The following is a 14,390-nucleotide window of genomic DNA, read 5'->3' as shown; positions in this document are numbered from 1 at the left end:
CTTCTTGGACATCCTTTTGAAATAACGTGTGTTATAAAATTAACGCTTGCTATGGGATGTCTACGAACTTAGACTTATGACGGTTACGAGAAACTATACCGTCCACTACTTTATAACTCGCTTTGATAAAGCAGTAATAGTAGTAGCTGTCTGTCGCAAAGCAACAATGACCGCCTTCAATTTCACTTTACAGTAGTTCCCCATCCAGCTCGCTGGCCTGTAGCAGTAATGTTGTTCAAGTCTTGACTTCGATTTGCCTTCGCTTAAAGGGATCCGGTAACTTTGTCTTAGATCCTTTAGAAATAATCCTTGATTTAGCTCATGCTGCAATGATAATTATAAACCTTTAGGTCAGTCAGGAACTCCATGAAATTTACAAGCCGATCGCCCGTCTGATTATCAAGATATTAATGATTGGAATTACAAATTTTGAAAACCGTTCGCCTAACGGTCTATTGGGGAAAACGAGTATGGTAAAACCGGTCACTCAAAGATTTTTTACTTTTTTGAGGCACTTCTTGATCATTTTGAAGCGCGATTTTTTAGGGCTTTAATATTACACCATATCACAGACACTGGTAACATGTAGGACCGTGTATCTCAGTTATAACATTGTTAAACGATCCCGTTAAGGTTCCGCTTGATCGTGTCCTTGTCGATCAATTCCTATTTAGCCAGCGGGTAGTGGCGAGAATAAAGTTGGGATAAAGCAGAATGAGCAGAATTAAGGGTTTTTTAACAGCTTTTTTGTCTTTATTCAGATTTTCCTAATTTTACAAAATAATAAAGAGGAACATAATTGTTCGTACAATAAAAACATAGTACATTGTCTCATAAATTATAAACACAGTTTTAAAGAAATATTTTCTATAAGACAGTATCCAAACTAATATAATAAATATTCAATTAGGTATACACATTTTGTAGACAAAAATGGATTTTTCAATATAGAAAAGGAAAGGTGACGGTAATACTTCATATCAATATTTTCGGATACAAAATTATAAAAAGGAACAATTTTTACAGTATAAACATATCTTCTATGCAAATTAATTAGTTCAATATAAATTAAGCAATCTGAATAAAGAAGAAAATCCCACTTGATCTACATGTATCACCTCTTCTAATACATTCTTTAGTTTTTTCATTCTAATACATTCTATATATGTATCAGAGTTAACGTGTTGGCTTGACGAGGCAGATATAATAAGTCAAGACTCATGTAATGTATTTTAAGCATACATTTTATATAATTTAATATGTAAAGATATATGTATACACAATGATAATCAATAACAAGTCTATGCATGTATTTAAAGTTCAAAGTCGTACTCGTACGGTCAACATAATCGCAAACGCATACATTGTAAGAACAACAAAAAAATATTTCCTCATTCGCTTTATCATCATTCTGAAATACGAGAATATGTTTCGCCTATTTTCGTATGCGGTCTTGATTGAAGTCTACGAATGCAGCCAACCTTATTGGCAAACGCTCTTTTGTGACGCCAGAGGTCAAAGTCAAAGATTCATGCATATATATATATCCTGTTCGCCAAAACGATGCCATGAGTTTAGTTAGCAGTGCTTCAAATTTGACGTATTTTACTCTTTAATGGTCTTTTTTAGAAAGAAATATTTTATTAACATTCCAGTTTATATTTGTTACATATTTTTGTATTAGAATATTTGTCATGAATATTTTTATCACAGAAAATATCAATTTATTTTGCATAGATTGATGGAGGTTTAATGAATTACTAACCATAACAAAATAGTATATTTATCTTTTAATAGAGTCATCGAATTTCCTTGTTAAGCATACTTACCTGACGCAGGGGTCGCATTGATCAAGAAGGATGCACCCCCAGGGCGAGGCTTGCCATTGCACTCTGGCTTGCTGAATCTTGCGGTTCCCCTCGGGGAACTCGGGCGTATAATTTATGGTAACGGAGATCTGCGTTCGCGCTATCTCCTACATTCGGAATGAAAAGAAAGAAAAACAACTGTACAACATCATAATTACAAAGAATAACGAAGTCTAGACAAAATTTCTGATTAGAGAGAGAGAGAGAGAGAGAGATAAGTCATATGCCATTCGTATGCACATATACGTAAATATAAAGTTTCTATAAAGTTTGTTTAACAAAAACATATTGTACAGAAATATCAAAGGATTATAACCATGACATAAATATGACACAATATGCTGAAATATGATATAAATGTAATAAAGTTAACATAGGCCTAGATGAATTTACTTAAATAAATTAAATAGGATCTAAATTGAATACGGGTTTATTAAAACATCAAAAACATTTATTAATACGATAAAAAAGCATAGAATGTGAGGAAGGTGCATCTATTGTTATTCAGCAAATTGTCTGAATGTCGACGTATATAATCCAAAATAATCATCGTCGTACTAATCAAAAAGCGAAGACCAGTCAAAGATAGAATTCAAGCTGTCGTCATCATAACCGTGGTCGTCAGACAAGGCTGAAGTGACGACGAAAATGGGGTTTGGTGTCGATGTTATAACCTTCTTCAACTTTAAGAATGTCAAGGTGAGACTTTCCACTCGCAAGGTGGAACTGCAAGGTAGAAGAAGGGAAAGACGAAGTGAATTTATGTTTTAGAACGAACCACTAAAATAGAGAGGCTAAATTAGCAAAGGAAATTCGAAATTATCATCTACAATCTTGGAACTAAACAATTTGTACGTTCTGTCTATTATTTACTTTACTCCGACAGGTATCAATTATTATTGAAATGATTTCAAAAGGGGATTCGATTTGTTAATTACTGTTTAAAACCTTGTATCTTGTGTTGATCATTTCCGAATGGTCCGCTGGGAACTATTGCTGGAAGTATAACTTGGGACTCGACGAGAGTGTATACATTTTTGTAATTCATGGGTTATGCTAATTGGTTTAATTTTTTGGTTGCAGATTTGAAGACTGTGCTGGATTTGATGTCCAAGTTTGGTTGAGGTAGATCATTCCAGAGTTTTACAATTTCAGGGAAGAAGGATTCTGCAAATGGTGTTGACGAGCACTGAAAGACGGTTAACTGTTTATCATGTGTCTGCCTACTTCTTGATCCTTTCCTCTGGAGATAATCTTCTTGTAGGATATCCAGCTCTGCATTTGGCATCTCATGAAGTGTAGTTAGCCTTTGGTTAGGCGTCTTCTCTCTATACATTGTCCCATTGTCAGATGGGACGATCGTCATCAGCCGATGCTGTAAACCAGGCCTTCTCAACTAGTTTATTAGAAGTGCCAAATTTTTTTAAAATTGAAGTTGAAGTGCCAACCTGTATGGTTGGTGACTGTGTTGCGAGGGAGCGTAGCGACCGAGCCTATACCGGCGTGGTCCAGGGGCAAAGCCTCCGGAAGCTAGTCGATTTTAGGGCTTTTTAGGGCCCATATATGGAATTTTTAACACCTTTTTATTCCATAAAACATCAATCATAATTTCATATTGATGTGAAATAATTAGTACAATTCCTTGGTAAAATCTACACTGGAAGTAAATTTATGTGTAGTTATTTTGGTGCAATAAACACGGAAAATGTCAAAATCCAGTGAAAATCAAACAACCAAAATGGCTTGCTTACATTTTGGGCTCAACTTCAACAGCGACTTTTTGATTTTGCTGAGTTTTCAAATTTTAGAATATAGTTGTTAAATTTTTTCTTTCTTTGATTTTTAATTTTTATTTATTTTTTATTAATTTTTTGGAACAGCCGCGCGCCACTTCGACTGACCGCAAGCGCCACAGGTAGAGCGCGCGCCTTGAGAAGGCCTGCTGTAAACAATCATGAGAATAATATTGTAGTGTCAATCTCTGATCCGCCTTGTCGTTTTTCACTCATTCATTTTTAAATGAAATGCCTCTATCCGGTTTAACCGGGCAATAGATACCAGCGTTTGTTAAACACTGCCCCAACCCCCTCTATTCGTTGAGAATTCAGAATGTCATCCATTTTATTCTATTATTTACCTTGAAAGTAGAAAAAATAATTTTCGAAAACGTTTGGTCACTGTCTTTCTGAATCGACAAATAAATCGACGCCTTCTCATAGACTGATTGGGCATTGTGAAGCAAGCAAGATGTACAGTCATCTGAATGCGAGGGGAATTCAGTCAAGAATGGAGCGTTAGCAATACATTTTCTTGAAACGTAAACATACCAGCGCATAACGCATTGTGATGTCACGCGAGTGCCAAGATTGCTTGGTTACAGCGCGCTGATTGGTTGAAAGTTTGCGCGATGCGCTGGTTGCATTGTGAAGTCACTGTTAGTGTTCGAAGAGTTTACGCATTCTTTGGATACAGGAGAGCATTGTGACGTCAGCTTGGCTACTGTGCGCTGATTGAATGAAAGTTGCGATCTGCGCTCGGTTCATTGTGACGCCTCATCATTGTGATGTCACGAAACTTCGAGTTTGGTTGGTTACTGAGCGCTGATTGGATGAAAGTTTTTACGAGGCGCAGCTTTTTGTGACGTCATATGTACACCATTGTAAAAGCCTGTAAAAAAAGTCATAAATGTATTACGCATATTAGTAGAGGCGCGGTAGCCTGGAGGAATCTCTGGTTTGTTTCCAATTCGTTAAAAAATAGCGCATACAGATACAGGGGAGGGGAGGGGGTTGGCATTGTGGACAGTTGAAAGGATAAAGATAACGATCTAGGGACCGTTTCACGAAACCGTTCAAAGTTTTACTTCTTGGACATCCTATTGAAATAACGTGTGTTATAAAATATTAACGCTTGCTATGGGATGTCTACGAACTTAGACTTATGACGGTTACGAGAAACTATACCCTCCACTTTTTAACTCGCTTCGATAAAGCAGTAGTAGTAGTAGTAGTAGCTGCCTGTCGCAAAGTAACAATGACCGCCTTCACTTTCACTTTACAGCTGTTCTCCATACAGATCGCTGGCCTGCAGTAGTTGTCCAAGACAGTCTTGATTTCGATTTGCCTCCGCTTAGGGCCAAAAAAAAAAAAATTATTTCACATACATTGTAAGAACAACAAAAATATAATTTACTCATTCGCTTTATCTTCATTCTGAAATACGAGAATATGTTTCGCCTACTTTCGTAGGCGGTCTTGATCGAAGTCTACGAATGCAACCTGAATGGCAAACGCTCTTTTGTGTACGTGCGGAGCTGCGCTCTGACTGTGTGCGCCAGAGGTCAAAGTCAAAGACTCATGCATATTCATATCCTGTTTGCCATAACGATGCCATGAGTCTAACTAGCAGTGCTTCAAATTTGACGTATTTTACTCTTTAATGGTCTTTCCTCGAAATAAATATTTTATTAACATTAAAATTCATATTTGTTATATCTTTTCGTATTAGAATATTTGTAATTAATATTTGTTATTGTAGAAAATATCAATTTATTAAGCATAGATTGATGAAGGTTTAATGAATTACTAACCATAACAAAATGGTATCTTGACTTTTTGATATCGTCTTCGAAATCGCTAACTAGGCATACTTACCTGGCGCAGGGGTTGCATTGATCAAGAAGGATGCACCCCCAGGGCGAGGCTTGCCATTGCACTCCGGCTTGCTGAATCTTGCGATTCCCCCACACGTGGGGAACTCGGGCGTATAATTTATGGTAGCGGAGATCTGCGTTCGCGCTATCTCCTACATACTAAATTGAAAGAAAGAAAAATACTTGAACACGCCGTCATTTTGCTAGAAAACTTAAGTATAAGGTTATACGAAGGAACCTTTTGAGTCTCGTATCAGAAAATAACCCCCTCAAACTTTATCCTTGACGGTCCAGAGGGTGTCTCACAAAGATCCTAAGTAGAATCAAGCAATTTAAAATATGTTGTCTAATTCTCAAACATAAATGTACTTTGTAAACTTTTTTGATTACGAACATACTTGTCAGTATTTTGTTACTTGTATAATTCATTTGTTCTATTATATATTGTATTAATGTATGGCTGATATATGTCATCTAATTTGTGGATATTTGAGTGGAAAATAAATAAATCAAATCAAATCAAATCAAACTTATTTCCAAGTTTGACTCAACAATTATGAAAAGCCGTTAGCATCTTTGAAAACATTTTGAATATCATAAAATAATGATTCAAATCATTCATAATTTCTATTATCAAGGAGATTTCGTGATCTTGATGTGGAATTTACGAAAAGTCTAAAATACTTCAATTTTTGCTTTTGAATATATCTTATTTTAAGGCTATTATGGCTCTCCAGTCTCCATAATGTTTGAGTCCAACTTGGAGTTAAGCTCGACTTTGGATCTTTGTGATGTGATTTCCTTGAAACCTAAAAGATCCGAACCATTGGTCAAATCTAGTTTGATCTTGTCTAACCGATTCGAATTTAAATAGAGCGCCATTTTTACCTTTAAAATACACGACAGTAAAGATGCACCTCAGATCATGTATTCCCATTAAAAAGAAATAAATGCACACAAAATATGCAATCAGAGGGGCCAAACCTGAAAGATTGCGACTTCCAAACAGCATTTCTCTTTCATAGAGGATTTACAACGGACACAATTTTATTTTATACAAGTATTTTTGAATAAGCTACAATCACGTCATTTTTTACACACGCCTGTCCGGTCGGCATCGTGAACGGACGATTATCACTCATTAATGTGTACTCAGTTTAGATATCAAGTGCCCTCTGTTGTTATAATGTCATTGTGTTCCATGTTATCTTTTCGAATTTTCATTTTGTAAGTTTTAATTGAGAAAAGAGGGCAAGCTAATTATTTCTCGCGACTACCAGACTTCAAGAGAAGAAATGCACAAAACACGCGAATTTTTGTCATTCTCAACTCTGCTTTTTTTTATAAATTCATGGATGACAATCAAATTATACGTTTCGGATTGCACGTAGTAAATGCTCGAGGAGCATTTGGGCGATGGTATAATTATCAAGACTGCTCTCAACTCAACAAGAAAGGCCTTTCTGAATCGACCAAAGAATCGTTGCCTTCTCACTTCGCATTGTTCAGCAAGCGGTATGAATATACATCTCGATTCAAGAGGAGGAACTTAATAAGAAAGAAATACATCTGTAATGATAATGGTAGTGACTAAAAAGTAAATAACGAGAAAATGCACCAGGGGGGGGGGGGGGGGAGGGGTGTTTCACAAAGATCCTAAGTTGAACTTATCTCTAAGTTGGACTTAAAAATTATGGAAAGTCGTTAGCATCTTTGAAAATATTTTGTAAAAGTTTTTTTTAAGAGGTATAAAATGTTGATTCAAATCAATCATAATTTTCTATTATTAAGGAGATTTCATGTTCTTGATCTGGAATTTATAAAAAGTCTAAAATACTTGAATTTCCGCTTTGAACATATTTTATTTCAAGGCTACAAATGGCTCTCCAAAATATCTAAGTCCAACTTAGAGTTAAGTTCGACTTGGGATCTTTGTGAAACACCCCCCTGATGGGTAATGCAACCCTGACTGTGGTGATGTTACAAGATAATGCCCAACTTCTGCCCCCTCCTTATGTTCCCCCTACTTATTACAACCCAAAAATCCCTTGAACATGTTGCAATACCCCCAAAGAATTATGAAAATGAACACTAAGCTTCATGCCAGGAGGAACCCGGATCATAAGGGCGGATGACCCTCTATCGTAAAAAGTTTCTCTGATTATACAATTATGGCAATAAATATACTCATTGTCGATCATATTTACTTTTTTCGGAAGCTCTTATCTTTAAAATAAAAAAGACAACGAGTTGTGATTTTTTAAAACTAATCCAAATGATTTCGTCGGTTTCAACCCTATACAAGATATAGACCAGTTTTGGAAACGCCCCCCTCCCTCTCAAAAAAGAAAGAAATGGAAGCTCTTATTACCAATCATGTGAAAGAATATGTTTTGACTAATACGTGATGATACAAATTTTGCCGGGAAACCGCCTTTACTAATTTGGTAAATTATCATAATCGATCCGGCCTGGATAGATATCGCGAGTGCACTTCACCATTGAACATTTGGGCATATATTTCTGTTTTTTTTTGTTGCGAATTTAGGTTGAAGTATTGCCATCTAAACCTCGGAAGGCAATATTTAAACAATATTGAATGGATATTTTAAACCCAAAACCCTTGAACCGCAATTTTACCACTACCGGCAATGCAATGCGAAAATGGGCGACATGATAATGCATGATCTCGCATAATGCTAGTACCCCCTCTCGAGGCGAGTTTCGGGCAGGCTCTGAGTAAGAAAAAGCAGTGGGAGGGGGAGGGGGAAGGGGGGGGGGAGCAAAAAAATACCCTGTTCTGAGCGTGATATAGATGATTTATTTATCTATCTATCTATCTATCTACCTATATAATTATCTACCTATCCAAGTTCCCAACCATCTATCTATCTATCCTTTTATCTGCCTAATTACCTAATTATCTATCTAGGTCTATATAAATATCTATCTATCTATCTATCTATCTATCTATCTCTATATTTACTTACCTATACTAGTATATTTATCCTCCTATCCATATTCATATTCTGATCTATCAGTCCGTCGATTTATATCTCAAATATAACACACATAATGAATAACTACATAATAATAATATGCACCTTTCTATTAGCACAAATATGGGCCAGTTAATTAAAGTAAAGTCATATTTCTTACATCAGTATCCATGTAATCAGGAAGCTTCCTGATTTAATTGTAGTTTACCTTACGTTTATTTTTGGAAACTAGGAAACAGGCAATGTTGTTGTAAAGTTGGCCACATAAATTAAGAGGTCTCGATATCTCTCTAATCATGTCTTCTTGTCAAAAAGTCAACAAAGACTCGTTCATTATTCATAAAGGGGTCTTTATTTTGTTTTACTTCAGCAGCGTTCTAATTTCGACAAAAAAAAAACGATGTAGAGTTTCCTGAAAAATGCATATAATTATTTGCCCTTAGATTGTTGGCCTTAAATAAAACTTACATTAAAAAAAATAAAAATAAAATAATGAAATGGTGGATTTATCCGATAAATATGTACATTTAGTTCGTAGGTATCCCTTCCACTTATGAAAAATGTAGTCGGCAAGTAAAGCCGTGGAAAGTTTGCGACCTTGCATGCATTTACGCAACGTGCATGACGTTTACGTTATACACAAGTGAAGACACTGTAATCGAAAGTGTGTTGCGAATCTGTACTGTGCATGTACGGCAGCGGTGTGCTATACCATTGAAAGGCATCAGAAACAGCCAGCCTGGAGAAAGTGGATCCTGCTGCATATATTCAGAAGGTAATTGTCAAAATTACAGCTTTATTTTATATTTAGAAGGATGTGTTGATGTGATTGTTATGTTATTTGTGCGTATTTCGAAAGTGAGTGAAATTGCTTTGTTTGATGTCTAAGATTGAGTGTTGGTGGGTGACCTGCGGTATTGACCAAGCACTCGCAGGAGTAGTGTCGGCGTAGAGGAGCGTCCTTTCTCGGCGCTTCATTCATTATTCGTGCGATCGCATCAATGCCAGGCCAGCCGAAAAGCCTCGCGCTTTGTCGCTGTTGAAATAGGTCATTAGCCATCCTGGTATTTTATAATTGAGTGCCTGATAGCCATGTTTTGGAGATGTGGAATGGTTTCACTTTTATTGTCAAAATATAAAAGGTCAGGTTTGTCGCAATTGTTAAATTATTATCACCAGCATCATATCATTGCCGTCGTCATCATCGTCATAACTTTCAGTCACCATTGTCATCGTTGATCATCTTTATCATTATCAACCTAATTATCATCATAGTTTTTATAATTTCATCATCAGCATTGTCATCATCCTCCTCCCCCTCCTCCTCCTCCTCCCCTCCTCCTCCTCCTCCCCCTCCTCCTCCTCCTCCTCCTCCTCTTCTTCCTCCTCCTCTTCTTTTCCTCCTCCTCCTCCTCCTCCTCCTCCTCCTCCTCCTCCCCCTCCTCCTCCTCCTCCTCCCCTCCTCCCTCCTCCCCTCCTCCTCCTCTTAGCTTTCTCATCACCATTACTTTTTCTGTGCACTGGTCCTTTTTATTCTTCTCCTCTCCCCTTCTCCTGTTTTCCTTTCTTCTCTGTGTTCTCTTTATCTTTCTTCATCTCCTCCTTCCTCCAATGTCATCTGCCATCTGCCTCCAAGAGAAAGGGGCGAAAGAGAATGAGAAAGAGTGGAATGAATTTGACCCAGCACCACGTCAAAAGCACCAAAAGGTTACCAAAATGTCCTTTTAGTTTATCTTTAATTCTGGAAGAGGAGATTCTCAGCTTTAAATTGTAACTACTTATTAGCAAGAAAGAGAGAGAGAGAGAGGGAGAGAGCAAGAGAAAGAGAGAGAATTAGATAAAGACAGAGATACACAGGGAGACAGAGAGAGAGAGAGAGACAGACAGACAGAGAGACAGACAGAGAGAGAGACAGACAAACAGAGAGACAGACATACAGATTAAGAGACAGACGGAGAGAGAAAGAGAGGGGGAGGTAGAGAGAGAGAGAGAGAAGGGTGGGGGAGTGTTGAGGGAGAAAGAGAGAACGGTGCAGTGCTGAAGAGGGAAGGGGAAGTCGTCAAATTATACAAACTCTATTGGGAAAGTGATATTTGAGATTAGAGGTTCAAAATTAAGAAAATAAGGAAGCAGAAAGGAGAGAAGAAATAAAGATGAAACTTAAGTATAAAGATAAAAGATTATCCAGAGAGTCATCGTGATTCGTGAGAAAGCAAATATTCCACAATTAAAGAAGAAGGGAGCAGAGATTTAAAAAGGGGTTCAGGAGATCCCAAGTGTGGCCATATGAGGTTGAGACTTGAGAGGAAGGAAGTATCGTCTGAGCTGCCACTAAACACTGGATTTCCCTTCGCTTAACAATGCTGAGTGAGCGTTGGATACGAAACAAAAACAGAGACGTACCGCTGTCATTTCATTTTTAGAGGAGGCCACGGTTTATATTTTCAGACTATTAGAATCACTACATTACTGTGTGTGTTTGGTTGTGTGTGTGTGTGTGTTTGGGGGGGGGGGGGAAATCTTGTTTCTTGTCACAATTTTTTATGCACCCTTCCCCCCCCCCCACTCCAATGGTCTGATAATCATTTGATGATAATTAATATTTATGATTATGTTCACAAAACAAATGGAAATTAAACCAAACAATTATTAGCCTAAATGTTCATTAGACCAAATGACATTAGACAAACTGATTATGAGACCATATGGATAGTAGACGGGCTGGGTGTAGACCATATGGGAATAGACCAATTGGGAAGTGGACGAACTGGTTGTAGACCAAACGGCAATGAATCACTCCACTGATTTTTTACTTTTCTTTTTTGTCTCCAAGACTGATTCTGTACTATTCATCCTCCTTGATGAGACTGCAATATTTGATTCCCCAGACTGCGATATTTGATAGTTTCTTTCATTTTGTTCCCTCTCTCTTAAATGTCTTTATGTCATCGGACTTGGATCTCATGGTTCACGGTTCAAGTCCCGTCACGGCACTAATGCCCCTCTGGCAAGACATTAATCTTCATTTACCACTCTCCACCCAGGTGAATGGTAGCCATGTCCGAGGCATGTCGGTAATAATTGTGCCAGGAGTGTCAAGTCTGACAGACAAGAGCACCTTACAAGAACCCACTATCATTGTTGTTGTTGTTGTTGTTGTTGTTGTTGTTGTTATTGAATCCCCCGGCCATATGTCAGAGGATACTTTGGAATCAGCAACAATTGGTTTTTGTTAAAACTAGCTCTTGCCAAAACAAGTTCACTTAAAGGAAACCGAACCCCAAGTAATAACTTTACTTATTCTGAGAGAGTTATTATGTTATTATTACCCATACATCTACAAGATTCCCCACCAAAGTGTATGAGAGAGGTATAAAGCAAAAATAAAGTACAGTTTCTCAGCACGACATGGGCATCACCATTTTCTTGATAATGTGACGTACTATTCCGAACTCGTTTATCAAGTAAATGTATTCAAATTTATGGATGCTTCTTTCCCAGATGTGTGTGGTGATGAAGCATTTCATTCACCTGCTATTATCCTTTGTACTATAATTGCCAGAATGCAAATTGCATGAATTAGTTAGTGCTCTTCTGGGTTGAAGGTTTCTCATAAATGAAATAGATTTGTCAACTGCTATAGTGTAGTATTTATAAATGAATTTGTTACAATTGTGCCCCTGTTATTTATTTTTCACCTAATATAATTTCTATCATCTCAGTTGTTATTTTTTTTCATTGAAAAGTAAAGGTTTCGTTATTGATTTAAAAATTCTTTCAAACTAAAGCTTGGTGCATGATACATGTACAACTTCAACAGATACATTTACGTCACATTTTTAAGAAAATGGCTGCGCCCATGTCATGCTGACAGGCATCACATCATGCCAGGAATATCTTCATTTATATATATCTTGTACATTTTCGTAAGGAATATTGTACATGAAAGGGCAGAAATACATCTCATTTTTCAGGATACCTACACTTATTCTTTGGGTTTAGGTTTCCTTTAATTGATTTACACCCTGGTGTTCACACAGATGAAGAAATCGTTTGTTCTATCCCTCTCAGAGCAGCCATAGAGCATGTTTACTTCTCAATTATGAACACAGTCTCTCCCTCCCCTTTCCCCCTCCCTGTCTAAATGCATCTGTCCACAATAGTTGATAAATGTCAACTGGTGTTGTTTCCAATAAATCTGTTTTTTCCCTCCCCTTTTTGACATCTTTTTTGACAGTTCTACTGCACCAGGATATAGGATATAAACATTGTGGTTTGTTTGTTTGAATCGCTTAAAACAGTAGCTAGGTTCAGTTGGCACTTAGCAGTAAATAAACTTTGTTTCGCTCATGGCTTTTAACATTGAGGATATCTTGTTGTTGAGGACTGCATACATACATGTGGTTTAGAAAACTTACAGTTAACATGAAGTACAAAACCACAAGCGATTGTATGGTTTATGTGAAAACTATGAGCAGTGAAGGTCCTTATGAGAAGTTATGTGCCATGTAGATGCAGTTAACTTTGAGGTTTTGCGGGACTGTAGTGACAACGACTTTTTGCCGGGTTTGTAGTTTAAAACCTTGAGCAATAATTGTTTTGGTGCCGTGTAAAGCCGTTGGTGGGTCATTGTTTAAAAGTTATAGTTTAAAAGAATAACAGTGCCATGTGAACAAAGCTATTGTAATGCCCTAAATGCAGAGGGAAGGGCAACCACTATTCAAGGTGATTGACACTTGTGTCAAACTCCATGGACAGAATTGATAAGATCCTGGAAGATCCTGGAATTATGTGTCAGATTTCTTTGAATTCATTCGCTAGAAAGTGAGATTATCACAAGACCTGTACAGCTGGTTATCGTCATGGAGTTAGAAGCAGAAAAGAGGGAGAATTATAGGAATGAATGGTATCAAGACCTCTTTGCTGTGCTCTTATGGTAGTTCCCATTTCTTGATCATCTTTGAGGGGAAGAGTTGAATGCAGATCGACTCCATGCCCAAAGATTGTAAATGTGAATAGGCTATATAAGGTAAATGCCCCCCCCCAGCCACATCAAAGATGGTGAATGTGAAAGGGGTATATCGGCAAATGCCAGCAAAAAAAATACATCATGCTACCACAAACATAGGGCCTCTGAAATACCTTCTCCCTGTTCCTTTACGCTTGAAACGTGTCCAATTTGCAGGTCTGCTGAGACCAATTTGCAGGCGATCTGTCATTGAACCTTCTGATGTATCTATCCGATGAGAGAAAGCTTCGTAGAATGCCAACCTATATACTTTAGCTGTGTCTGCGTTACAGACTTTGTGTCCTATTATCTTCTCATATTTTCGATAGGCGATTCCTTGCATGATGGTTTGATGGTTTGGTTTTGATTGTCTGTTTTACCTGACTGCTTAGAGAGCATGGGTATGCCTGGTATTAAGCAACCAGGGGACCAATGGCTTTACGTCCTCTCCGAGGGACTTGGTATTGAGGATTAATGGCTTACCAAAGGGCACTCAAGCATCGACTTGGTATCGAACCCGGGACATCCCTGTCACGAGACCACTGAGCCACCACGTCTCCTTAATGTGTCCCATACAACATAATTTCTCTTTTAAAAATTAATTCAGTTTTCTCAGAGGACATAGCAAATGAGTTCCCTGTTAATAAAGTCATTATGGGCAACCCCCCCTTCCCTGTAACGCAATGCAAACCAGGTTTCCAAACTAAAAGTATATGGATCATGATGTTATAATTAAAGGAGATATCTTTTGCCCGTCCTGATGCCAAAGTCAGGATATGCCACTGCCCAATACATAAAAGTGCAAACTTGGGTTTTCTCCACCATCTACGAGCTGTCCTCCCCTTTTGAAGATGCCATCCCAA

General features: G+C 37.6%; 1 protein-coding gene and 2 non-coding genes across 3 annotated transcripts in view; all 3 read left to right on the top strand.

The window, feature by feature from the left end:
• Positions 1–1,821: 1,821 nt before the first annotated feature.
• On the top strand, positions 1,822–1,978 carry LOC115917785. Its single transcript, XR_004064839.1, has one exon. It is a non-coding gene; the product is annotated as a U1 spliceosomal RNA (small nuclear RNA).
• Positions 1,979–5,513: 3,535 nt separating this feature from the next.
• Positions 5,514–5,675, top strand: LOC115917783. The gene has a single exon (XR_004064837.1). It is a non-coding gene; the product is annotated as a U1 spliceosomal RNA (small nuclear RNA).
• A 3,444-nt stretch (positions 5,676–9,119) lies between these two features.
• The window catches only part of LOC589214 (CD151 antigen), a 79,984-nt gene continuing 74,713 nt past the window's right edge, over positions 9,120–14,390 (top strand). Inside the window, exon 1 of the mRNA XM_030989230.1 lies at positions 9,120–9,294. The gene's annotated coding sequence lies outside the window, so the exon portion shown is untranslated. The remainder of the gene's footprint in view (positions 9,295–14,390) is intronic.

This window comes from Strongylocentrotus purpuratus, unplaced genomic scaffold (assembly GCF_000002235.5).
Source record: "Strongylocentrotus purpuratus isolate Spur 01 unplaced genomic scaffold, Spur_5.0 spur5_scaffold_18, whole genome shotgun sequence".
NCBI classification, from domain to species: domain Eukaryota; kingdom Metazoa; phylum Echinodermata; class Echinoidea; order Camarodonta; family Strongylocentrotidae; genus Strongylocentrotus; species Strongylocentrotus purpuratus.
Note: the sequence above shows the minus strand (reverse complement) of the source record. Positions and strands in the feature narration are given on the sequence as shown.